The sequence below is a fragment of the Mastigoproctus giganteus genome, chromosome 6 (assembly GCF_048544385.1).
Source record: "Mastigoproctus giganteus isolate SK-2022 chromosome 6, ASM4854438v1, whole genome shotgun sequence".
NCBI lineage: Eukaryota > Metazoa > Arthropoda > Arachnida > Uropygi > Thelyphonidae > Mastigoproctus > Mastigoproctus giganteus.
The window spans coordinates 114,671,940-114,699,706 of record NC_143580.1 but is presented as its reverse complement, the minus strand read 5'-3'; the positions used below and the strand labels follow the sequence as shown (position 1 = coordinate 114,699,706).

At 38.7% G+C, this 27,767-nt stretch overlaps 1 protein-coding gene across 1 annotated transcript in view; it reads right to left on the bottom strand.

Annotated features, from left to right (window-relative positions):
- LOC150084518 (insulin-like) overlaps positions 1 to 10,260 on the bottom strand; it is an 82,085-nt gene extending 71,825 nt beyond the window's left edge. Inside the window, exon 1 of the mRNA XM_090375270.1 lies at positions 10,141 to 10,260. The gene's annotated coding sequence lies outside the window, so the exon portion shown is untranslated. The remainder of the gene's footprint in view (positions 1 to 10,140) is intronic.
- Positions 10,261 to 27,767: the final 17,507 nt, after the last annotated feature.

The following is a 27,767-nucleotide window of genomic DNA, read 5'->3' as shown; positions in this document are numbered from 1 at the left end:
GGAGTTAAATTAATAATTATAATTATAAATAAAATTGTAAATAAAAATCAAAATTGCATATTATTGTACAGCACATATTAAAGACAAAATTGTGATGTGTTGTTGTTGGGTTTAGGAGGATCAGCGACTAAGCCATATTGCGCCGTATAAGTTGCGTGTGTTGTGTGGTCGGTTTTCTGTTTGCTGGACAAAACTCCGAGTTGCCGGGAGAAAAAACATGCTATCCTAGCCTGACACCGACCAACTCAGCCAGGTTGTGAAAAAGGCTTATAAAAATCCCTCAGGTCATTGACGGGACTCGAATTTAGATTTTTTTTCACCCCATGTGGGAGAACTGCGATTCTACCAACTGTGCTATCCACGAGGGCAAATTGTGATATTCCACAAACTTTAATAACAAGTATGTATATAAAAACTATGTAAATATCTTTCAAGGTTAAGCATACAGTGGCTCAATGTAACGCAGGGGCATGTCTCTGATTTAACCCCCTTGGCTTACCGCTGTCCAGGAGAATGGCCTATGAAAAATAATAAACAAATACTGCTATTACTACTAATAATAATAATAGGCCTCTCAGAGACCACTTACATGAAACTCCTGAAAGTCGTGATCCTGAACACCTGTAGGATAGTCAGAGAGTTCCTCGACCGATACTACTAATAATAGTAACCGGGCACTAACCACCCTGTGCAGTTAGTACCAGTACCTGTCATGGGGTGGAAAAAAATCCCACAAAAAAAAGTTTTGTGACAATGCTTACAGCTGAAAAATATGTAATGTAGAAGTAATTGTAAAAAAAAAAAAAAAAAAATATAAAGTACAGTATATATACAGCGTTGTCTGAATTAAGATTAGATTACACTTCGTGAATTGTGCTTACCAGATAAAACTGAAGACCCGTGGAACAATTTTTATATATAAAATTATGCGAAATTATGTTTAAATATATTATTTTTGTATTTATTGAACGTAAAAACAAAAGTCGCTATTATAATGAAGAAACGGTTGAGCACCAACTTGGTGGTCGATTTCAAACGGCTTGCTTGTTGAAAGTTGTGGTTCTTAATGGTTTTTTCTACCAATGTATCCCTTGAAGTCTTCATGGTTTTTCTTACGCATCCCCACTTCAAAATTATGGGTTTACAGGAATGGCACTTATACGTTGAGCATCTTTGCAATTAATGCACCAGTTCTTCATATTGCCTGGGGACGAGCGTAACTCCAGTTAAGAATGACTGTATTAAAGCACTTTCCATGTGGAAAAGAAGTTGAGCTTCTGACAGAGCATTTAAGAACTGTCGTGCTTTTAATCAGCAGGCACAAATGGCCCAAGAGGCCCTTGTGCCAAAAACCCAAATACAACAACAGCTTTTATTTAGCATGTTATTAACAAACAGTGGAATCCAAACCGAATATCCTACATATCACATGCACTTCCAGCTGGTTATATACCAGTGACAGCACGCAGTCTAGATTCTCTTCTGATTCGGTAAACATGACAATGCCACACGAAAAGTTACCTACTAAAACAGCGACGATAGTCCGATGATAATACTGTATTACCAAATATGGTCCGCATGCGTTGCTGCCGTCGTCTTTCATCCCGTTCATTCATATCGGTTTCGCACTTCAGGATTAGGCAAGTGGTTGTTTTGTCTCAGTCTTCCGCTACTGGTGGAGTTTAACTTGCGTTTTGGTGCCGTACTACCTAACACACACACACACACACACACACACACACACACACACACACACACACACACACACACACACACACACACACACACACACACCTCTTGGTACATTCACAGAACTCGTAGATGTGCAGAACAGCTCGGATGTACTCCTTAGAGAAGGCACTTTGCATCAAAAAGTATGACTAGTTTATAGAGTACGCCATATAGTGGCCTTTTCTTAGCTTGTCACTAACGCTATCTGCCATATGTACATAATACCCAAGGAAGCTTTTATTACAGCGGCAGTTCATATGCTCCCATTAAATAAATAAATAAATTTTCTGTTTATACTCCGGCACGGCAACCAAGCCAGTAAGTTTGGTCGTCCTATTTTCAATAAATTTTTGTATAATGTGTGTAGTAATATAAAATGAGGTCTGGACTGTTAATTGGCTATCGGTTATTATCTTATTAATGTACAGTATATACAGCGTTGTTTATCAACTATATTTCGTTAAAAACTCTGACCAGATTTAAGTGACTAGAAATGGTTAAAGGTTTTTAAAATTTTATATGAAGGTAATATCTATTGATTGCTTGATTCCGTTGGCGTTTTTTTTCCCTTTTTCCGTTTTAGTTATGATCATATGGATTTTCCGTTTTACTTTTGATCTGCTCTTTGTTAAAAGCTGAATTTCTGCAATTACGAAACTGGCGCGTGAATCACCGATCTCTTCCATGCTTACGATCTAGCATAAATTTATGGCATATTTTGTTGATATAATATAAGGTGAAGACAAACACATTGTTTGATATTTTGCTGGATATTGCAGATAATTCTTAATACTAATCAATATTCTCCAAGTATTATTAGTATTAAGCTCATACTTGCTTTCCTCATTCAGTATTTTTTAGTGATTGGCATAATTGACCTGTTGTAACCGAGTCATTCGATTATGGAAAATCAGTCGATTGATAATTATTAGTTACTACATTGCCAGTTGTTAGATTTTTGGCGCATTAGCGACGCCATGTTGCGCTATTGTGTATTATGTCTGTAGAATTATGTACATGTTCACGGGCCGATTTCCGTGTTGCGTTAAAAATTCCGTAATAACTAACGGAGGAAACGCTTTTATCTCTGCCTGAGATAGACTAATTACAACCTCGATTGAAAAGGCCTTTAGAAAGTCTCTAGTTTATGACAAGTGGCGAAATCACTATACTGACACGGCAGACCATAATTAATTTATTATTATAGGAAATCATGTTATTATGCTCGTGCAATTTGAATGATTAGTAATTAAGAAATTTTATTTTCAGTTAGTAATGCTTACACTAGCCAACACGATTTTTACTCCAAGAACTTAAATGCTGTTTTTAATCAATTTTTGTGCGTAGATTTCTAAAATCACCATGATTGTTTCATATCACGTCACAGTTACTAAATATAGAGGCGGTTACGTTTTACCAAAATATGCCAATTTCACATAATCTAGCCAGTAACGTATGATGACGTAGCCCAGTGGTCAGGAGCGAGAGTACATAGCACGTGTTCCTTGTGTGGACCGGGGTTCAAGCCCGTGACTACTAAATACGATAAATATTTATATTGACGATTTATTGTAAACTCTACTGACTTGGTTGTCGTGCCGGAGTATAAACAGAAAATTTATTTAGATATAAGCCAATTCTTTTAATTTTAGCAATCGATTTTGGCCTCGGTTTTCTTGTAATAAACATAATCAGACTTCTACCTATGGTTCTTAGGTTCAAATTCCGATGCAACAATTTACAATTTGAAGAGAGCGCACAGCGTTTGTGGTGAGGTTTTTGTAGGCTGTGCCAAAGTTTTCCAAGTATTAACTGATTCCAATAATTCCAATAGTTCTTTCAGAAGTCCAATAATGTCTTTTTACAAAGACATTATTGGACTTCTGAAAGAACTAGGTGTTGTGCATAAGTCAGATGAATGGGGTTTATTCATAGATTCCTCAAAATTAAGTTTAAAAGCAGTTTTGCTTTATAATGGCAACTAATTTCTATCAGTTCCTGTGTTTCATTCAGTTGGTCTTAACATCATGAAAAGCATGTCTAAGGTAAAGCATGTCATGATGTAAAATACCAGGTTATGGTTGGAACATATGCAGTGATCTTAAGGATATTAGTTTGCAGGGGGATTTCATAAAATATTGTTGTTTATTTCGTTTGTGGGACAGCCGTGCGACAGAAGAACATTATGTTGTGCAACGTTGGGACAAGCAGGACGAGTTCATACCAGGCAATGTAATGTTAAATATATTCCTTTACTACAACCAAACAAGGTTCTTCTTCAACCCTTGCACATCAAACTTGGATTGATGAAAAGTTTTCGTGAAGGGACTAGATAAAGAAGGTAACGGATTTGCATACTTGAGAAGTGTCTTTCCTAATTTGAGTGACAGAATTCATTAATTCGTTTTTTTTTTTTCACTTTTTTCATCTTATTTTATTCTTCATATATGAGAGAGAATTGACTGGAAGCATTCCACGAAAAAGATTGAGGTAACTCTTACTTTTTAATATTCCTAATTTAACATATGCCAAACTTAAGGAAGGAATTTTCGTAGGACCCCAAATTAGGAAACTCCTGAAAGACGATGTGTTTGAAACCCCGTTAAAAGAGGTTGAATTGGCTTGGCCATGATTTTTTGGGTAATAGAAAAGGGAAAAACTATGAAGTGTTGGTGTCTAATTTACTCGAGTGCTACAAAAAATGGGCTCGAATGTCCTTAAAAATTAATTTTCTTTCTTTCCCAGCTCGAATTTCCCCCCGAAAATATGGGAGATGTGGGTGGTGAACAAGGGGAGCGGTTTCAAGATATTTCCACGATGGCAAAGCGGTACCAACCAAGGTCGCTGGGATCCTGTAATGATGGGGGATTACCGCTGGTTCCTTGTTAGGGAAAGAAGCAAGAATACAAGGGAAAATCCCATAGTAGCAAACATTTAAGGATAATTACAGTATGCTGATTATATATTATCGAAATATAACTATTTCGCTTTGATTTATGATATTTTTTCAAAAGTTAAACGAGTTATAGAGAACGTATAATATTTTTTAACACTTGTGTTAGAAACTTGAATTATACGTATATATATCCTTTTTAAACATTTAACGTTGGTACATCTTTTTATGTAGACGTGGTGGAGGCTTTCTATGATTTTCGAAATCAGCGCGTTTATTTTCTCCAGAATCATATATTTTCATTGCTGAGGTATGAAAAAGTATTTTTTGTTGGCTAGTATTATTCACCAGGTTGGTAACGATTATTCTCTTGATAACATTTTGAATGATTATTATATTATGATTATTAATATTTGCTACACTTTGAAAAATTCTGAATAATTTAACGCAAGCTGTATTGTACTGCTTCTGCAATTAGCCGATGTCAGGCAGAGGGAGAACGTGTTCCACTTGAGTTATTTCGGGTTTTTCAGCCCGCACAACGTTCAATTCGGCACAGACTTGTACACACATTGTACACAGTGACCCAACAACAAACAAAATTACACTAGGCAGGTACTGTAATACAGTACCTGCCGATCCTGTTAAACAGCACGCGCTGATCGTAGTTCCTGTCCCAACGTTTATCCTGTAATTCTTCCCCAATAGGAGATGCCCCTTCTATCATCCTAACACTGTACCCAGTAACATTAAATGCAGCTTTTATCCTCCCTATATATCTTTCATCTGCAAGTTATTTTTTCATCAGAACGCAATTTTTTTTTTTCAAGTGATGCATAGTACTCTCTTCCCCCCCCCCCCCCCCATTCTGGTATACCTGTCTACCCTCCGCCACTCCTACTGTTGCCCCTCCTTCCTTTATTGTGCTGCTCCACTGCAATCCCAGGATCGTGGTTGGGAGGCTCAGAAACCGTATTTCAATTTTGTATAGCAGACGAACTGCCACTTCGTGGTTATAGGATTTTTTAGGAACATCAGCAACTTGGGCCATATTGCTCCGTGTATACTGCTGTAAATTGCTTGTGTTCCGTGGTTTATTTTCTCTTTACTGGACGAAAAACCGGAATTTCCGGTAGGAAAATCATGCTACACTCGCCTGAGACCGAGAACTCAGGCCCATAAATATTCTTCACGATATCGACGGGACGCGAACTCGTCTCAACCTGGTGTTGGGAGGACGATGATTCTACCAACTACCTTACCCACGAGGGCGTAAGGATGGGAACGAGCCAAAAATTTACAGGTTACTCTTGCTGGCTGCTTGATAAGAGGCTAGTCATACGACACAGCACCACTAATCACGGAAAAAGCAGGTTTGCGGTAATCCCCAGGTGCCGCTGTAACAAAGCTGCATATTCATACATACATGCATAACGGTGTACGTTACCGTGATTATCTTTCAAGATAATCTGTGCTCTTTTATGGGTTAGAAAACAAAACAGAGAAAGGAAAACATGCGTTTCAGACCATAAACTGAAACTGAACTTTCAAAGTTTAAGTAAAATGTTTTTATAACATGGGTTGGTTTATCGTAATGAATACTGATGCTGGGTGTCAGATCTTTATTACGATTTTGCTAAACTACGAATGAATTCTCTGCGCATCTAATAAAATAACAGAAAAGACAAAAAATATTTAAGTTTGGTCTAAGTAAGATTTGGTAAAGTAAAAAATTGACAGTGTTTCCATAATAATAATAATAATAATAAGTTTTCTCTCTTAAGGAGAAAATGTCATAAATTTTATAATATCCTAGACCTCATCATCACACATGAATCAGATGACATAACAGGGCTGACAGTAGAGGAACCAGTAGCAGGAAGTGATCACGGAGTTCTACGGTGGATGATGACGAGAGAGGTAGCAGAAGTAAAAGGCAAAGGAATGGGTTTTAATTTCAGAAAAGGAAATTACGATGCCTTAAGGTACTACATGGCCTCTATTAACGGGGTAGATATCGCGCAAGAATGAATACAATTGAACTGTGGTACGCTTTTAAAACATTAATCACAGATGCCTTGAATGCGTATATACCATTAAAAAAAATACTCCACGAGGAGGGTTCCAAGTTCGATGAATAGTGAAGTTGCCACATTGCTACAGCAGAAAAAGGTGGCATGGAAAGGTTACAGAGCAATAAAAAGTACTGAAGCCTATAACAGCTACAAGGTGATGTGTAATAGAGCCACAGAAAAGGTTCGACAGGCAAAGGCAGTTTATGAGAAATCACTAGGAAACAGAGCAAAGAGGGGGGGGGATAAAGAATTCTTCACATATATAAATGCCAAGAAGAGCAGGACAAACCAGATCGGACCTTTACGTAAGGGAAAGGGGATAGTAATAAATACACCAGCTGCCGTTGCAGATGAACTCAACAGTTATTTTGCATCGATATTTACAAATGAAAAGCCTTTTGTGGCAATGGGAAATTGTCGGAGCAAAGTTAAAAAAATGTAATTAATGATATTGAAATTTCGCAAGATTATTTAATGAAAAACCTTTCGAGCCTACAGACCAGTAAGGCTCCTGGAGTTGATGGAATATATCCTATAATCTTAAGAGAGGCGGCAAGCGAGTGCATTAAACCATTGAGGCTAATTATGCGAGCATCACTAGACTCTGGGGAGATTCCCTTGGATTGTAAAAGTGCAAATGTATCTCCCATACATAAGGGTGGCTCTAAAAGTGAAGTTGGAAATTATCGACCTGTCAGTCTGACTTCAGTAGTAGGGAAAATGATGGAGGCAATGATCAAGGGTGGAATTCAGGATCATTTGGATCGAATTGAAATTCTCAAGGATACTCAGTATGGTTTTGTAAAGGGGAAATCATGTTTAACAAATCTGGTTCGCTTTTTCGAAAGGGTCACTCACGAGCTGGATTTAGGGAATAATTTCGACATTGTTTATTTAGATTTCAGCAAAGCTTTTGACTCAGTCCCACATGAGCGGTTGCTTTATAAGCTGGAACAGGTTGGAATCACTGGGAAAATCCTTAGATGGATAGAAGGATGGCTTCAGGGCAGGAGGCAGAGGGTTGTGATAATTGGCTATTCCTCAGATTGGGTTGATGTAAGAAGTGGGGTTCCCCAAGGATCAGTATTAGGACCACTGTTGTTTTTAATTTTCATAAACGACATTGATGAAGGGATAGAGGGCGTGATGTCTAAATTTGCAGATGACGTTAAAATTGGTAGAGTAGTTAATGATCACTGTCAAGCTGAGCTTCTTCAGAGAGACCTAGATAGACTTCAAGAATGGTCAGAAAAATGGCAGCTGTGCTTTAATCCAACAAAGTGTAAGGTATTACACCTGGGAAACAGTAATCCCAAAAAAACTTATTCACTTGGTGGAGTTCAACTAAACCCAGTACTGGAGGAAAGGGACTTGGGTGTTACGATACGGTCAGACATGAAATTCTCTGAGCATTGTAAACCGGTTGCAAGGAAGGCCCATGGTATCCTATCGATGATCTATCGGACTTTTGCAAGTAGAGATAGGGACGTGATAATCCCATTATATAAGGCTTATGTTAGACCACACTTGGAATACTGTGTTCAAGTATAGAGACCGCACCTAAAGAAAGACATCGAGCTTCTTGAAAGGGTGCAAAGAAGGGTAACTCGCCTGGTGAGATCGGCAAAAGGGCGTCCTTATGAAGAAAGACTTCGAATATGTGGGTTGCAGAGTTTGGAAACTAGACACCTTAGAGGAGATTTGATTGAGGTGTTTAAGGCTCTGAGAGGCATCAGTAAAATGAATGAGGACAAAATTTTCAAGATTATAAATGATGCTAGAACTAGGGGACATAAATTCAAGTTACGGGGGGAAATGTTTAGATTCTGCAGGAAGGTTTATTTTAGCCAGCGAGTTATAAATTACTGGAATAAGTTGCCTTCATGGGTGGTAGAGGCCGACAGTTTGGGGAAATTCAAAGGTCATCTGGATAGTACTTTCGGGTAAGGGAAGCGCATAGGATGATAGGTTTAATTTCCTTTTTATTTATATTTTATTTTATTTATATATATTTTTTATTTATTAATTATTATTATTTAGTTATTTATTTTATTTATTTATTTGTTTTTTGTTTTTATCATTGTTTTGTTCGGATTTTTTTTTTTTTTTTTTTTTTTTTTTTTGGCTGGTGCAGCATAAGCCATAGGCTTTCTTGCACCATGCGGCCGTTACTAATACTAATATCAGAAAAATTTAGAACTTTTATTCACTTTCAGCCTTTCAATTTGGTTAGAAACAGTTTTTTCCATGCCTTTTGACCCGAATTATTTTTATTCCTAAAAATGAATTATTTTTAGGAATAAAACAAATTTTTAGGTACTTTTAAATTAAAAGTAGTGCTGAAAAATTTGGGGGCATTATGGTGTAAATTTCATGGCTGAGATTAATTCTGTATAAATTATTAAGCATGATTGTAGTTTTATATAAATTTTTTAAGCTTTAAGCGATAAATTATATTCAGTTGGGTTCGTCTTTAGAATTGCATTGGTTGAATCTTTTCGTACTAGCTTATTGTGTGAGAATCTGAAGTATTTCTTTTAAAATATTAATTTATTAGTCATTGGGACAACGTTCATTTCAATGATTCTTCTTCACGCGTTAAATTTCAGGATTCTTTGAGTTTGTATGTATGTATAAATGGGGTGGGGAGTTCTTTATAGCGTAGTGGACCTTAGTATAACGGGCCATAATAGGATGGAATTTCGAATTGGAGACCCACTACAAGAAATGCTATAGTTTCTAAAGGTATGTGTTGTTATTCAATTTATACAACAAATGCAAGCATATATTGTACATTGTAGTGATGGTTATTTCGTATGATCCAACACGAAGTCCAACTGGTACAGTGTTCTTATATTTTGTGTCAGAAATATCCGTACCCATTGTTTGTTGCTTGAAAGGGCGAGACCATTCGGTGTTTTAGGGTGCACTATGCTTGTAGACTGCTATGAATGCAATGATTACATTCATAGATTCCAAAGCAGAAACAGTAAAGAAACGTTCTACTCACCAATGATTTCAGTTATTCTTCTTTCACTTGATAACCAAAGTGTATTTTGTTAAAATCTCATGAACTAATATTATATTTGCACGGGACTGACTAACAAATTTTCAGTTCATTAATAGATTCGCAGAAGACATTAATCGTTTTACAATAACTCCACTAATAAATTCTTACCAGATCTCGATTACTAGATTTTAACTAGCTGGATTAATAGAGTTGTATTCGATTGTCTAATAGACTACTAAAACTCACAGTTGCGCATGTTTCAGTCACTTGAATTCAGATGAAAAAGTAGTCTGAATATCGTTTCAATGCATAAAGTTTGAATACATAAAAAAAAAAAAAAAAAAAAAAAATTGAAGTTTACGTAAAAACGGAAGCAGTATTTCCGTTGAGGCGATTTGAACCAAGAGTAAGTAATGAGTAAAGGCACATACCTTGGCAGCTTTAGCAGAGACGCTGGAATTCTTCGGGCTGGCTAACACAAAATCACTGGTTGCTTTACCCAGCACTGCTATACCGACTAGTTATGATGGTGGTGGTTGTGAGTCCGCCATCCGCCCTCGCCTCTCTCTCAGGAATTTATACCCATCTTTCTGCATCACGGTAGTCATGTGTAGGCGTCTCTGTTAGCACACGCGCATGTACCTTTCTCTGTCTCTAAAGAAACAAGAAAACAGAAGTTAGGGCATTCGATTAGAGTTCGGCAACAAACGACCACGCACGCGTGTTTTCTCACTATGAATTCATGTACAGTTCTTGGTCAGTAATTAAAAAATATATATACAGTATATAAAAATAACACGGAGTGATGGCTTTCACCTACATCACGAAGTTGAAGCGAAAAAAAAAAGTATAAATCCCAGTGGTGAGGTGAAGCGAGAGCCTTATCTTAATGAACAAAAACTGTTCGTTATATCCACGAGAGAATTTTAAGAGACATTCGAGGTAAAAGGCTAACACGAGTTAGAAAAAAAAAACTACTTTATGAAATTGATGGCATTTTCAAGAAATGAATTAATAAAAACACAGTCGTTAATTTGTTTCCGTCAAACAACATGTGGTAAACATGCACTGGATGTATTTAAACAGCGGTAAGTGTGCTTCAATCAATTCTGCACGACTTCCTGAGAAACTGTTACTACATAAATGCTGTGTGTTTTCTTTCATGCCGTTCAATTTCATGATGTTGGGAATCTCGAGCCCTTAATAACCTGTCCGGAGATTGGATTCTTGTTTATTCAGAATCATCTTTCTCTCTCTGCCTACCTTAAACGCAAGCTGAAAATCATTTGCATATGTGGTCTGTATAACACACATACCACATACATGCACGCACCTAGCCTTCTATCATACAATTTTTTTTTGTTACATCAAGGAAAGGTTCGCCAACTTAATTTAATGATTCTAACTAAATATGTTATACATTATAAATATTTGAATAAATAATGCTTTACTGGTATTGGGAAACTTTTACAGTCGTAAAGAATAATAAAGTTATAAGCTATTAGAATTCTTGAGATGGTTAGAAATGCATTCATATTTAGTGTGCACTGTGCAGTTAATGAAGGGAAGAATTTCGAAATAAAATTTTAATTTCTAGAAGTCCACTCATGATTTTTGGACAATGATCCCATGCAGAATTGGGAGAATTGTGGTGAGGTCATATACAATATTTGTATATAACACAAACAACGCTAGGGGCACATACTGTATGCTGATGTCTGTTCTATGCAGTGCCGTACTTAGGTTCGAGCGGATCGAGCAGCTGCCCAAGGCCCGGAAATGTAGGGGGTCCGAATTCTGATGATATTTTTATTTTTTTAAATATGAAAAAAAATGGTTGTTTCTTAATATAATGCTTTAATTATACAAAACAATCAATGGCTTATCTATTACAGTAAATTAATTTATTTTATAATCAGATGTTAAAAGAAATTAATTTTTCCTATTTTTATTATTTAAACCTAGTTTTAATACAACAAAACCCACAATAATGCAGGCTCTAGGCTCTCGTGGGTAGCACAGTTGGTAGAATTACCGAGTGGAAAATACCCGAGTTTGACTCCCACCGATGACGTGAGGAATGTTTATGGACCTTTTTCACAACCTGACTGAATTAGTCGATCTCAGGCGAGGTGTAGCATAGTTTTTTATCCGGAAAACTCCGGGTTTTCGTCCAGCAAACAGAAAATCGACCTCAGAACACTCGCAATTTACAGACAGTATACACGGAACAATATGGCCTTAGTTGCTAATGCTCTTGAAACCCTACAACGACAGAAATGCAGATTCACATTTAAAACTTTTTGCTTTGCTCTTAATGTGACGTCATATTGCCTAAAACGAGATGGAAGATACATGCGCGTTAACGCAGTACGTTACAAGTTGCAACCTGTACTAGAGCTCAGTACTGTCTGTTGGCGAGTGGAACATTCAATTACTGTATTTTAGATTAGATTGTACTTCGGACGTAAGTCACGTGGAATAAATGATGGTTATAAGTATATAGATTTGTTTCTGTCTAGATGCACTGACGCGAGGAACTTTAATGGGCTTTTTCACCCTGTGGCTGTTAGTCGGTCTCAGGCGTAGACAGCAAGGTTTTGTTCCCCAGAAACTTGGGTTTTTTCGTCCTGCAAAACAGGCAAATCGACTAGAGAATACATGCAATATACATGGGTATAGTAAGAAATTATCGGGTGACCCTAATATAATAGTTTTTTTTAAGCTGCCCTGACCCTGAAGGTGCTCCTTAGTCAATGAACTGAGAATCTATTGTCTTATTAAGGTAATAAGATTAATTTAGATCTCTCTCTCACCAGACTGTACATATAAGAAAACTGTATCCCCTCCTTCCGGAAGGAGGTGGGTCAAGTTTTTTCTTATATGCTCATTTTTATGTGCGCCTGGATGAAAATACAGTATTACGTTTTTCCAGGTACACTTGAATGATGAACCTAAGGGATTTCGTCCTAGTCTAGTGTAAGGAAATTTCTTCTATTACGCTTAGTTTGCTTGGTTTTATGAATTAAGCAGCCCTTATTAACTTTGAAGCATTACGGGGAAGGTGCATTTACGCTCTAATTTCCTATTTTCAATTTTCTGTCGTCGTACATATGCTTTTTATTATATATATATATATATATATATAAATATTTTTTAACACAAACACGAGAGGTATTAGAATCTATAGTACTTAGCATTATGCCTGGATTGAAAGTTGAGAAGATGAAAGAAGATATTTTTTGACATTAGACTTGAATTTCTATAGACTGTAATTTTCACGAAATACGTATGAAGGAAGGTTCCAGAAAATGAAAGTTGAATGAATAAATGAGGAAGAAGAAAAGTTGGTTCTATGAGTTTGAAGTTGGACAATAAAAGGGTATTGACTGGTTGTGGCATGTGTTCGGACTGACTTGGAAGAGAGAGCGGGAGTTATTCAAGCCAATTCAGAAGAACAGTGCCCATAGAAGTATCTGTAGAAAAGGCATTCAGCAGAAACAGAACGTCTATTGGACAGACAATAGAGAGACTCTGTTAGAGATGTGTCATTAATAACCTAAGTGCCCTCTTTTGAATGGAATATAGAAGCCTGAGAGAGGTTTCGGGGCCGCCCCAGATGTGGAAACAATATTCCATGATAGGGCGGATTTGTACAAAGTGAACAGCTGTTTAGAAGAAAAGTAACAGCGAGAGCGAAAGAGAAAACCCAGTTTTTGGACGCAGAAGAAGCAATATTTGTAATGTGCTTATGCCAAGGTAGAGATTAGAAGTCAGGGTAATCCCAATAGAGACACATGATCTCTAGAAATTGGAGTGTCTTCGAAGATAAGCATAGGAGCAGGAGAATCCTTTTTGCGAGATATAAGACTGATCTGGTTTTGGAAGGATTGAAATCAACTAGGTTATCTTTGCCCCACTGGGGAATTACTTGGAGATTAGCGTTTAAGGAATTGGTAGTGGATATTCGAGGATTTAAAGCTGTTTGTGCAGGGTAAGGTTTCTCAAACTGCAAAGTGGATTTGTAATATGCTATCATCAGCAAAACTGTGGATAGGATTTCTGGTCAATGGAAGAAAGTAATTAATATACAAGAGAAAAAGAGTGAGAGAAGAACTTGAACCTTGAGGAACACCAGCATTAGTGGAGAAGTTAGAAGACAGAGTCATCTACCATCACTCTCAGCGGGTGATGGTAGATGACTATCTTCTGGATACCCAATTACAAAAAAAAAGTTCGCAAACCATATGATGGAAAGTTATTTAAAAGGCCTTTATACCAAACACGATCAAAACCTTTGGAATTTCAGAGGCACTGCTTGAATTTCATCAAACGTTTCCATTAAATTTGTCCATAGATGGGTAAAAGCCAGAATATTACCAGTGCATCGATACTGACGGAATCCATACTGGCAATCCATACCGGCGCATATGGAAGGTTTCTAGATTATTATTATTATTATTATTATTATCTGTTTATTTCCATAAGGAAACCACCCCGGGACGGCAAAGTGCCAGGAGGGTGCTAAGTACATATCAGGGTACGAGATACTACGTGCAGTGGGTTACATATACTGAACACGTAGTCTTGTCCCGAAATACATTTTATACACATTTTATGCTTAATATATACAGTATTTACACATTAATGATTCTGTACATACATTATACAATTCATATATTTACAATTCACTAATAATTCCATCTATAACTTACATATTAACATAACTGTTACAGAAGGTATATTTTTACAGTCAACAAATTATTATTGTTCTTAACGCAGAAAGTTTCACTTTTATTCACAATTCTTTGGTACTTTGCAGCCGATTCATATTTCGGTAAGTCTGTACGAATCCTGGAAGATCTCTTTCCGGTATGTTGCATCCTCACACAGTTTTTCGGCATCTATGTGTAGTGAGTTAAATATTTTCGCTGCATTTGATGGGAAGAATCTTTGCAGGCTACTAAGATTGTTCAGGACTGAACGCAGTGGATTATTTACTTCTCCGCAACGTCTAGCAGTGGCACGCGGTTTAACTAGAATATTATCCAGGACTGGAGCATCTATTCTGCCTGTGAGCATTTGTGCGAGAGTGTGTATGTTCCTTTTAATTGTCCGCTGCATCCAGGGTGTGATGTTAAGGTTTGAGTAGAGAATGGCCCTTGAGATAGTAAAAGGGTGGCCAGCAACTCTGTTAAGCCATCGCAAGAACCAGTACTCGATCCCAAGGACGGACTTATAATGTGAATCTGGAGCTGAAGACCAGATTTGCGAGGCATACATTGCAATTGGCAGGACACACATTAAAATGTACTTGGTCGCTAGCTGAGGATCCCTAATTCCTACCAGTTCCTGTCTAGTAGCCCATAAAGCGGCGAATATTTTTGTCTTCATATGGGCGAAGTGTTGAGCAAAGGTGAGTCTGTCATCCCAATTAAGACCCAGGTCCAGGTGAGAGTGCACTTTTTCCACTCTAGACCCGTTCACAGAGATCGAGATGTCATTTTTATGCTGCTTGTAAGTTATGGTCATTTGGGCAGACTTCTGTGAATTAATACGGAGCCCGATGCAATCCAGGTAGCTCTCAAATTCTCGGATTGTGCTATTTGCCATCTGACAAATACCTTCTGCTGATTCATGTTCGTTGGAAGTGATGAAGAATTTACATCGTCAGCATATGTTATAAAATTGTAGTACCGTGCAAGAAACGGCTCCAGGGCGGCCGCGAAGAGAGTAGCCGAAAGAACTCCCCCTTGTGGCACTCCTTGCGAGATGGTAAAGCAGGATTGTAGCTTTTGGTGCTTAACAATAAGTTTTCTATGTTCTAGCAGGCTGGTTATTATAGTTAACAAATTTCCTCTTACATTAAAATAATTCTTTAAAATCGCAATGAGCGCTGGAATTGAGACGTTGTCGTAGGCTGCAGAGATATCCAAAAAAATAATATCAATTTGCTTTTTCTCATTTAGTGCTTTCTGCACGCGAAAAAGGGTTTCCAGTAAGTTTGTTATTGTTGATCTACCCGAAATGACTGAGTGCAAATGTGGTGGTCTATGGCTGAAGCAGTGTTGATTGATAGTGGGAAGCAATGCTTTTTCGAATACCTTCTGTAGGGTGCAACTAGCAGAAATTGGTCTGTAATCCTTAGCCAATTTAGGGTGTTTAATCTTTGGTATTGGGGTTACAATGTAATTTTTCCAGACTTGCGGGAAAGCTCCTGACCTAATGATTTCCTGATAGATGTGCAGTAATAGATCTATTATAAATGGGCTACTTATTTTAAGGATGAACATTGGAAATTTGTCTGGTCCAACAGTGGCCTTATTGGGCAGATCGTTGATTGCTTTCATTACGCTCTCTTTGGTGATTTGTATTTCACTCAAAGGAGATAGTTTAACAGTTGGCGGTTAATTGACTTCTCCATTACTTTCGAAAGAGTAAAAGTAAGTTCAGTGGAACTTAATTGGATGGCAGCGATTTGTCACCCATTTGAAGTGAAAACATCTTTAGGTGCGCTCCAGGCAGCTTTCAGATGGGGGAGTAACTTGCTTTTATGGATTGACAAAAAACGCAACGAAAATGCGACCGTTAACGCATTATAGGCACTATGAAAATCCAACTGTCGTACTACGTAGGTTAAATGCTGCGGTTCTTGTACAATCACCGAAGGTATGAAGCATTAGACTCCGTTAGTAATTGGAAGGGTAACAACCTGGGAATATCCGCTGTAGTTGCCTTTCTTTTTTTTTTTTTTCTTTTGTTAACCTGTGTAAAATATTCTTCCGATTTTCACGTATTATTTAATTTTCTTAATTTATAAGGTAATAAAGTGTAAATCTGTGCTTCATATCTTTACTTTTATAGCCTGTGATACTATTCCTTCTATTTCCTTTTATTAGAATCGCCTTTAATAGAATTAAAATTCAAATCGTAAATGTGATCAAAATGACCGGCGCTTATTACATATCGTATAGTGAACGGTATTTTGTTATGGACTGTCCATCGTAAAGTGATTTTGTCGTATAGTCAGCCAATCGTAAAGCAGGGGTCCACTGTAGTGAGCGTTGTAAGGCGTATAGCACCCATAGAGGTGCAGTGCGCCCGTCGATTGACAAAAATCGCCAAGAAAATGCTACAGAAATTATTCTCCCCCCCCTTCCCACCATTGAAACCACTCCGTACCAGGCACGAGCGACGCATGACCCAATCAGTTCCGCTACTGATACTGATTGCGTCATGCTATTTCTTTCGTAATTCTCCACTGTATTTAAAAAAACATTTCGACGGGAAAAAATTGTAATTCAACATGTCGAAGACTAATAGTGAGCATTATAAGGCGTAGAGAGCACGCACGTTAACGTGCAGTGCGACCACCTCCATTGAGTACAAACAGATATCTAAGCTATTTCGATAGCGGAAGAAATTTCAGCGTGCGATGGAGTTGAACAAAGAAGCCGGAGAATGTCCATCTACATCTTGAGAGCCTTACATCTCCTCAGAAATGTTAGAATTGCATATGGAAGAAGATCATGGAAGTTGATACCGCAAATGAAAACGAAGAAGTGTCCTCGAAGCCCAGTCGTAAACGAAGAGCGAAGAAGCCAAAACTGACTGCCTGAAGTACTCTATAAGCGACAGGTAGCTGGCGTAATACACAGCGGGAACAGCAACAGGATTTTAAGAAACACTGAAGCATCCATGCACAGTTTAAATTCCAGGATAATGATTTCGCTTCAGTCTGTTTCTTGTTCAGTCTGATCGGCTTTGGTTCAAGAACGATATTAAGATTGTAGCAGCTCGAGATCTTCAAACAGCATTTCTAAACCAGGATGTAAGTCAACTGTCGGCCTGTAACAACTCTCGTGGCTCTCTCAAGAACAAAGTGATTCTAGCTATATCGAAGTCAAATGGTTTTAAATATCATCCGATGCCACAGCATCGGATGATTCTTGCCGAAACTAGATTTGGTAACGGAACGTGTCATATTTCCGAGGCTCCAATTCTGGTGGATTCCTCGCCTGCTGTATTGATACGGTCAATACGGGTTCCTCGGTCAAGTGATAGATGTTCGCCTAAAGACGTTTCGCTTAACTTCCGCTAATGTGTGCTTGGCACACACAATTTTTTTTTAACAACTGGCTGGATATGAGAAAATTTCCAAGCAGAAAGAAAAATCCTTTGGAATTAGAAAGGGAAGAGAGGCGACACAGAACAGTAGTAAGTTCAGGAGCACAGGTTTTAAGAACAAGTGGAGAAATACCGTCGGGATCTGGAGCTTTCTTAAGATCTAAATTGCTAAAATCCTTCTTACATTCTTTTGACGGAAGACCAGAGGAGGCATGAATGGAGTGTATTGGCAATGGTTGGAGGTGGTTTACCAAGATAGGCCTGATGTAGCCGAGTGGTCAGGAGCGAGCCCGTGACTACTAAATACGATAAATATTTTTGTATTGACGATTTATTGTAAACTCTACTGACTTGGTTGTCGTGCCGTAGTATAAACAGAAAATTTATTTATTTATTTATCATCAAAGTACAAATTGTTAGAAAAATAGGATGCTATTTTTTCCATTTCCATTTATTTGTACACACAATTATTACATATATATATATATATATATATATATATATATATACAGTACTTACAAGAAGATATATATACAGTTTTATGTACATTAACATTCTCGTTACACATATATAAGATTTTATATTTGACTTCCTGGTGCATTGCGTACGCGTATCCCAGAAACAAGGGTGGCTCCTAGGCAAATGTGGACATGTGTTTTTGTAAAGGGCGGCTCCTAGAACGTGAGTTCATCTCCGCTTCGTATCTCTGTGAAGATCAATATCACTTCAAACGGGCCAGATGTGTGTGACGTAGGTTTGTGTGTATTGTGTATGTGTTCTGTTGTTCTGTTCTGGCCTCTTGGCTACCCAGAAGCATCAGTCACCTGGACAGATGATTCTGGGTACTCGTCCACACCACGGGAAGGTGGACCAGTCCCAATGGAGCACGTACTGTCTCGATACGAGACTCTGAACCACCTGATGTTGCCAAAAAGGTGGGCCAGATTTCTCTGGGGTCCCACTCCAGAGAGGGAAAAAAATAATAAATAAATAAACTAAAAAAAAATAAAAAAAAAGGCAAAAGCCCATCTCCACCTAGTTCATCTATTGTGCCGTAGAGCTTCTACAAAGCTAGCCTAAAAAACATGTGTGAGGTATTATACCACCGCCAAAACAAGGCAGCTGCTGCTCGGTGCTCTTCTCTAGGCCCGGGTTTACGTTATCTGTTAGCAGGTCAACTTTGGCTGAAATGGCAATAGAACCATCTGGTTTTGACAGAGGTGAGAACAGAGATTGGCAAAAGTTGCAGCCAATAGCTTTATCAAAAGACCACAATGCTCGAGTACCATTTGGACAAGAAGCAAGTTTTCTACCCTTAGCCTGTTCGAAATCTACTTTTTACTGATTAGCAACTGCATTACAAATTGTTGTGAGCTTTGGTGTAGGCAGAAAATGAACCTGGGGAATTGGAAACAGGCCAATTACGAAATTTAACATTCTTCTCTTGAACAGACTTAGCCTATTTTTTGGAAAACCAAGTTTAGATGAAGGACGAGATTTTAAGGTGGAGTGTGGAATAAAGGATTCCATCCCTACAACAATAATTTCACGGATATGATCAGAGCAAACGTTGACATCGAAAGATTTGAAACAGTAATCCTACCAAGGAAAAGAAATCTCATTCCATATTGCATTCCTCTAATGCCAAACAACACGAGGTTGAGAATGGCCACGACAGAAAGACTCCATTGGAGAAGAGACCTACACCAAGTTGTGATCTGAGATGCTTAGAGGACCACTCACTTCGACCTTGTTGTTTGTGAGAAAAAGATAAAGCGTATTGGCTACATGGTTAGGACTGTCTGATAATCTGCCAGGTAAATGAACAGTCTGTGTGCGAGGGCATTAGTAATTGCAAAATCCTCATTGTTTGTTTCTTTGTTATTTGGTTTTTAGGAGCATTAACAACTAAGGCCATATTGCTCCCGGAATATGCGGTGGTCATTCCCTTGACCTTTCCGCATCCTCCGTATTTGATGGTGACGGGCTCGAACCCCGGTCTAATCAAGAAGCGTGTGCTACGCTTGTGTGTGATTCCCTTGACCTTTCCGCATCCTCCGTATTTGATGGTGACGGGCTCGAACCCCGGTCTAATCAAGAAGCGTGTGCTACGCACTGCTGCTGCTGCTCCTTCCCACCTGGCTACGGAGGCGCCACAAAAGCCTCATGGCCTCTACAATGCCCCCCCCCCGCATATACACTATTCGGACTCCCTCTAATCAGTATCTGGCAGAATAGAGACAGCAGCTTTTACGCTAAATGTGACGGAAGTCTCCTGGAGAGTTACCAGTAGGTTCGGTCTGGCGGACTGTCTAGCAGCCGGCCTGCGAACACCGTTTTAGAGCTGTACCCATCTAGACCAGCTGGATCCGTGTGACCAGAAAACGGAAGCTAGCTGGAATTATGAACGTTAAAATCACCAAGAAAAATTACCAAATTATCTCACTGTTAGGAAAGTTGGATTCGAGAAAGTCAAGTTTCAAAGAGGGGAAGTCATACAGTTCTAAATGTTTAGTGGAGTAGGGAGAACGATAGAGGTAACAGATGAATTGACAGAATGTGGTAGAGAGATTTTGAGCCAAAACAAATCGAAAAGAGGAGATTCCAAATTACTAAGTTTCTGACACGGAATATTAGAGTGGATATATGCACAAGTACTACATTTGAAGAGGGAAATCATACAGCAAATAATTCGGACAACTGAGATGAGCAGTGGTTGAATCAATTGATAACAGGGATTTTATCAGAAAAAGTACATAGCGTTTGGCAGACTGTAACTGGAAATGGAGATCGTTGAGATTAGAACTGAGACCACGTATATGTGATATGAAAAAGGAAATATTTGGGAGGTTTAGATCTTTTCCCAGAAATAGTTTGCTATATTCGTTTGACTAATTCATTGTATATTCAATAGTAAGAAAAGGTGGTGGGGGGTGTGCTGTATGAAATAATAAATTTTTGGATATGGTGTACACATGGTAAGAATATACCCAGTTCCTTGACATAACATGATCTCTACAATTCCCCCCCCCCCGCCGAATACACACTATTCGGACACCCTGTAGTCAGTATCTGGCAGAGTAGAGGCAGCAAGCTTATACTACGCTAAATGTGACGGAAGCCTCTTGGAGAGTTACCAATAGGTTCGGTCTGGTGGACTGTCTAGCAGCCGGCCTGCGAACACCGTTTTAGAGCTGTACCCTCGAAATGTAAGGAAGATTGGATATCGCCATAATGCCCGTCATAACCTCAAAAGACATCAATCATACTGCATGATAAAATAGATGGGGGAGGGTTTTCCAGCATTTGTTCCACCACTTCAAGCCTCCAATAAGCAAAGTGGTGGTATTGCACCAGTTGATGAGGGCCACCGAGTATTGCCTGATAACACAGAGGGGTGGCATTCCTCTGTGTGGTGGGACGCCACACCTCGACCCCTGCTTACGTTGGTTCGGTCATTTGGCATGTTAGTACTACCTATTATATTAGTGTTTGTGTGAGAGAGAGAGTGGCGATATTGTTCTGCTTTGTTGTTTAGAGACTGAAGTGTAACTTAATTTTTAAAAAGATTTTATTATTTTCAAGCAAGATCTTTTTTAAAAAATTAAAATTTGGATCAAATTTGTGTGAGTAAAAGTGGATAAAGCGAAAAATGAATTTTTCGAAAGCTGATATTTATTAAAATTTAAATGTTGGAAGGGGTGGGGGTTAGTTGCTTGTTTCGAACAACAATTTCGCTACTCTTTAAGCAGAAAACGGGTTCGCTGCTTCTCTAAGTGACAATTATCCCCTTTTTTCTATTCCGTATATCAATCAATAAATAAATTAATTATTTTTGTATTTTATTTTCTCTTGAGTGATGTGGCAGTTGGCATCTCTTAAGCATTATCTGTGCCGTTTGCAGCAATTTCTCTGACCACATGGTATAATAGTATTTAATTTCGTAAATGATTATGTGAAGCTTATAGGTTCTCGTGTGTAGCGCATTGCATATAAGCATCGTGCTCGTCATCCCTCGTGGAAAAGGCATTGGTTCAAATCGGTCAATGACGCAAGGAATTTTTATGCACTTTTTGATGTGAGAACATCTGTATCGGCACGTAACAATGGAATATAACGGAAGCGTAACAGAAATGCCTTCCGTTACATATCTCCACAACATTTTCAACAATGCAAATGTTGTAGTCAATATTTGTATTGTTGCAGTCATACTTGCTGCAGTTACGCAGGAAGTATGATTGTGATGACACAATCATATTTCCTTATGGTTATGAAGTTATACTATTTTACAAATGGATTTCTCTAAGCTCTTCCAAGTCAAGGATGTTTTCACATAAAACATATTTCGTGCGTGTAGGGTACACGCGCTTTAATTTTTTTCACAACATGTCTAAATTAGTCTTTCGCAGCCGAAAGTTGCAGTGTTTTTTCTTGCAAACTCGAGATTGTCATCCTTCAAACTGGAAAATTGCAACATGTCATATACGGATCAATATGGTCTAATTCGCAGTACAGTGTACCTAATAGTACACTGTACTGTACAATAACAGTCTGATATTTATGTACCCATTTTTAAAATACATGTGATTAAAATTAGCATTTCATTTAAAATACATACTGTATAGATATTCGTTTATTTTAAATCTAATATACTTTGTCCACGATCCTCCCTTTGAATTTTGAATCTATAAAGACATACCCTATATATCATTCGAAAGTACGGCGATCGTATCCATTGTGCTGGCTGCGAGGAACTCCATGAAGAATACCTGTAACGATGCTACGTGAAAGAGTGAATTTCTTGATGTTGAAAACAAATGTTCTCCTCCTTAAGGGGGCAAATAAAGCCAGAATATGTTACTTCGCATCCCGAAGTAATTATCCCACAGGTAGATTAGCGACAGTATGTGGATTACATCAAATGCCGGTTGAAGTGTAGATAAGTTACTTAACGGCTGTCATCATGAAAGAGGATTTGAAATTGACAGTTCATTAAGGACAAAGTACAGCCCCGCTTATTAATTGCTACAACTTAGAAAATCTTGCAACAATAAAATGGGGATGTATCATATTATCTCTTGGCATATAATATGCTATAATTTTTAAGTTGAAATTAGTTGACTACAGCAGTTTCTTTTTCCCCCCACATTTTTTATGTAAAGCTAATTGTTTTTATGCTGTTATTTTAAAATCATAATCTGAATTAAAACCCTTATCAGTAGGTCTAACTTATTATAACATTTATTAATCATGACAGAGTGATTTGTTTCATACAAATTAAATTTTAAAAGTAATTTAAGAAAATAGGATTGCTAACAATCGTATTTCCCGTTTATAATTATAGTTTTAGTGGTTGTTCCCTTTGAAATATTTGAGCATGAGTATATTGCTTAGTATTCGCCGTGAAATGAATCATATGATATGGGACAAAGCATACACAAATTATTGAATATGATGTAGACCGTACCGAAGAAATAATATGCAAAGTATGTTATATATTGTACATAAAACCGAGTGGAATAGGCCTGGATTCTTCATTAACGCGAAGAATTCCATAAGTTGGCACAAGCAATGAAATCTGGACTTTCGCCGCTACCATACATGTATAAAAAAATTCTACTTCTCAGAAATCTGGCTGTATAAATGGCATCGAAAAACTTCGCCTTTTCTTCCCACCAACGCTCCACCCTTAAGGCTCGACATTTCCACCTGTTAATTTGCCCACAGCTATTCAGAAAACGAGAGCAATTGTTCAGAAGAGAAATTTAAATTACGAGGGAAGAGGTGGCATCAGCCATGAATACTGCTCATTTATTATTAACCTAAATTATACGCAACAGGCAAGGGCCCAGTTAAAGTGTATAACAGAGGAGTAAAATACATGAAGATACAAAGATTGCACATAAACAAATAAATAAATAGAAGAACAACACACACAAGTACAATGACAGTTCTCTTCAGACGGGAAAAGTCCAATTCAAGGAAATCAAAGGAATTCATGACGTCATTAGGCAAGTATCATGAAGAGAATCGCAGAAAACAGGCAGTAGCAGGAGACATCACATCCCCTTCCCACACACACAATTAAAAGAACAATTTCCATCTTGTACACATCCGTCAACCAGCCAACCTGCTCCAGTTATTTCTATGAAACTCTTTCTTGTCCATATCCAGATCATATTCGTTCACTTTACATCTGAACACTGGTCCAGCGAGTTGTTGATTACTGGAATAAGTCGTTGCCTCCATGGGTGGTTGAGGCTGGCACTTCGGGAGATTCAAAGGAGATTTCAAATAAAAATAAATAAATAAATAAAAAAGAGGAAGAACCGAAATGTGACGGTTCCAAAGTCAGAGCGGCAAACGCGTTCCCAGACTGGGGCAAGGGAACCGCAGGAAAATTCCACATCCCAAAAGGACCCCAGCAACGAGAAACAGCAGGACCAGCCACTGAAACCCACCCTGCCAGAAGGTACACTACAAGAAAAAATACTGTTCCTTAAAACGGCACTGGAGAGCCTATTCAAGGAACACCGAAACAGGATTAGCACCGGACTTAGGGCGCAAATTGTGACGATCTTCAACAAGATGGAAGCAATATTAACTGAAACCCATCTAGAATGTGAAAGAGCGATAGCTAAGCTACAAGCTTACATCGATTGTAGGGCAAACAAAATGCCACAGCGTGCTCCCATATACGCTCAAGCGCTGGGGACTCCACCTAATGAAGAGAAAGCTACAACCACTGACATGGAGATAAAACGCAAGACCCTTCTGCCGAAGCCGAACCTGGTGATTCTCAGATCGACATCAGCAGACGATTACAGTACTGTACTAGCGAACAAGTTAAAAACCTGGTAGTGACAAACCTGACAGAAGACTTCAAGGATACAAAAATAAAGTCAGTGAGAAAAACCCTAAATGTCGGCGTCATAATCGAAACGCGGACTAAGGAGGACGCCAATAAAATACTCCAAAACCATAGGATTCAGACACTAGGCCTCGAAGCTTTCCCTCCCAAAAGAAAAGGACCAAGCATAGTAATCTTTGATACTGACAAGGATCTCACCCCGACCGCGGAACTATACTGGAGAAACCTTCAACACAAGCACCCAGAAGAGGAACCAGCTAGCATGATCGCGCCCAAATACCAAACCAAGGCCAGGACAAGAAATGCCGTAAACAGGGTGGTGGAGCTCTCACCGGCCGCATAGAGTACAATCAGCCAAAGCAATAGAATTTTTATAAATTGGGGCATTCACCGCTACAAGGAGCATGTCGCTGTCCCCAAGTGTTTCAGATGTTGCCGTTTTGGGCACACTACTTACATATGCGCCCAGACACAACCCTGTGGCCACTGTGCGGAGTGGGGACATAACTTTAGAGACTGCCCGAAAAAGGAGGACCCACCTACCTGTGCAAACTGCAAATCGCAAAAGCTGCCGGCTGACCATTCACTCAGAGACTCAAAATATCCCGGATACTGCAAAACAAAGAGCGCACACCAACTGAGAATTGACTATGGCCGCACGATTTAAACTATTTAATCACAACAAACTAAACTTCGTACAGCTTAACGCTCAAAGATCAAAAGTAGTAGCAGCACAACTCACGGAAAAAGCAAACGAAGAAAATCTCGACATCCTCCTCATCCAGGAGCCCTATGCACATCGTAAAAAGGTGAGAGGGTACCCCCTAGCGTACAAAATAATACAGGACAACAGAGAAGCTCCCTGGGCCTGAATATTAATAAGAAACCCGGACATTACCGTAACTAAAATTCCTAACTACTGAACGTCAAGGGCCACATGTGCCCATATTATCACGTTCCGTTACCAAATCTAGTTAGTTTCTGCAAGTGCTGTGGCATCGGATGATATTTTAAACCATTTGACTTCGATAGGGCTGGAATTACTATTCTTAAGAGAGCCACGACAGCTGTTACTGGCCGACATTTGGCATACATCCTCATTTGGAAATGCAGTTTTGAAGATCTCGAGCTGCTACAACCTTCACATCGTTCTTGAACAAAAACGGTCAGATTTAACACGGAACAGAATGAACCGAAATCATTATCCAGGAATTTAAACTGTACGTGATTGCTTCACTGTTTCTTAAAATCCTGTTGCTGCTCCTGCTATGTATTACGCCTACTACCTGTCGAACCATTTGATGGAGTGCTTCAGACAGTCAGTTTTGACTTCTTCGCTTTTCGTTTACGACTGAGCTTCGAGGACTCTTTATCGTTTTCATTTGCAGTATCAATTTCCATGATTCCTTCTTCCAAATTCACTTCTAAAATTTCAGGGGAGACGTAAGGGTCATGTTCTTTGCCGCCTTTTTTCACTTGCTTATTCTAAAGGTGTTTTTCTTTCTACTTGAAAATTTGCTCATATCCAGCCAGTTCCTAAAAAAAGGTGACAAATCCCTCCCATTCAGTTATCGTACCATTGCAATTACTTCTACTCTTTCTAAAGTAATGGAGAAATCAATTAATCTCCAACTCTTAAAATGCCTAGAAACCTTCCGTCTGATCAACGATCGCCAGTATGGATTCCGTCTGTGACGATGCACCGGTAATATTCTGGCTTATGTTATCCATTTATGGACTAATTCAATGGAAAAGTTCGGTGAAACACAAGCAGTTGCTCTTGACATCTCAAAGGCTTTCGATCGTGTTTGACATAAGTCTTTTTTAAACAAGCTTCCATCTTATGGTTTGCCAACTGTTTTTTGTAATTGGTTATCCAGTTTTCTCTCTATCGCTCACTGAGGGTGATGGCAGATGGCTCTCTCTCTCTTCTAACTTCTCCACTAATGCCGGTGTCCCCCTATGTTTTCTCCCCCCCCACTCTTTTCCTCTTGTATATTAATGACCTTATTCCATTGACCGGAAATCCTATCCATAGTTATGCCGATGATAACACATTGCATTCCACTTTCCATTTTGAGAAACCTTGCCCTGCTCAATCAGCTTCAACTTCTCGAAAATCTGCTACCAATTCCTTAAATGCCGATCTTCAGGTAATTCTCCAGTGGGGCAAACACAACCTAGTTAATTTCAACCCTTCTAAAACTCAGTCTTGTCTTATATCTCGCAAAAAGGATTCTTCTGCTCCTGTGCTTATCTTTGGTGACACTCCGATTTCTAGGCAAAATGATATATCTCTTTTGGGGATTACCCTGACTTCTAATCTCTCTTGGCACAAGCACATTACAAATATTGCTTCCTCTACATCTAAAAAACTTGGTTTTCTCTTTTGTTCTCGGCGTTACTTTTCTTCCAAACAGCTGTTCACTCTGTACAAATCGCAAATCCGCCCTACGATGGAATATTGTTCCCACATCTGGGGTGGTGCCCTCAAAACCTCTATCGGGCTTCTTAATTCCGTTCAGAAGAGGGCAGTTAGGTTAATTAACGATTCATCTCTAACAGAGTCTCTCCACTCTGTCCTGTCTCATAGACGTTCTGTTTCTACTGTATACCTCTTCTACAGATATTTCCAATTCTTCTGAATTGGCTTCTATAATTCCCGCTCTCTCTCTTTCAAAACAGTCCGAACACGTACCGCCACCAGCCAACATCCATTTACTGTCCAACTTCAAACTCACAGAACCAACATTTCATCTTCCTCGTTTATTCATTCAACTGCCATTTTCTGGAACAACCTTCCTTCATACGTATTTCCTGAAAATTACAGTCTACAGAAATTCAAGTCCAGTGTCAACAGATATCTTCTTTCGTCTTCTCAACCTCCAACCCAAGCACGGTACTAAGTACTATAGGTTCTAATACCTCTCGTGTTTGAGGTTTACATTAAAAAAAAAAAAAGATGAGCAGACACCAATTCAGCCGATATGCGCAAAATGCCTACAGCTGAAGAAGAATTGAACTTGCCCTCCACAAAGAACGACAAACCAGGACATTGAC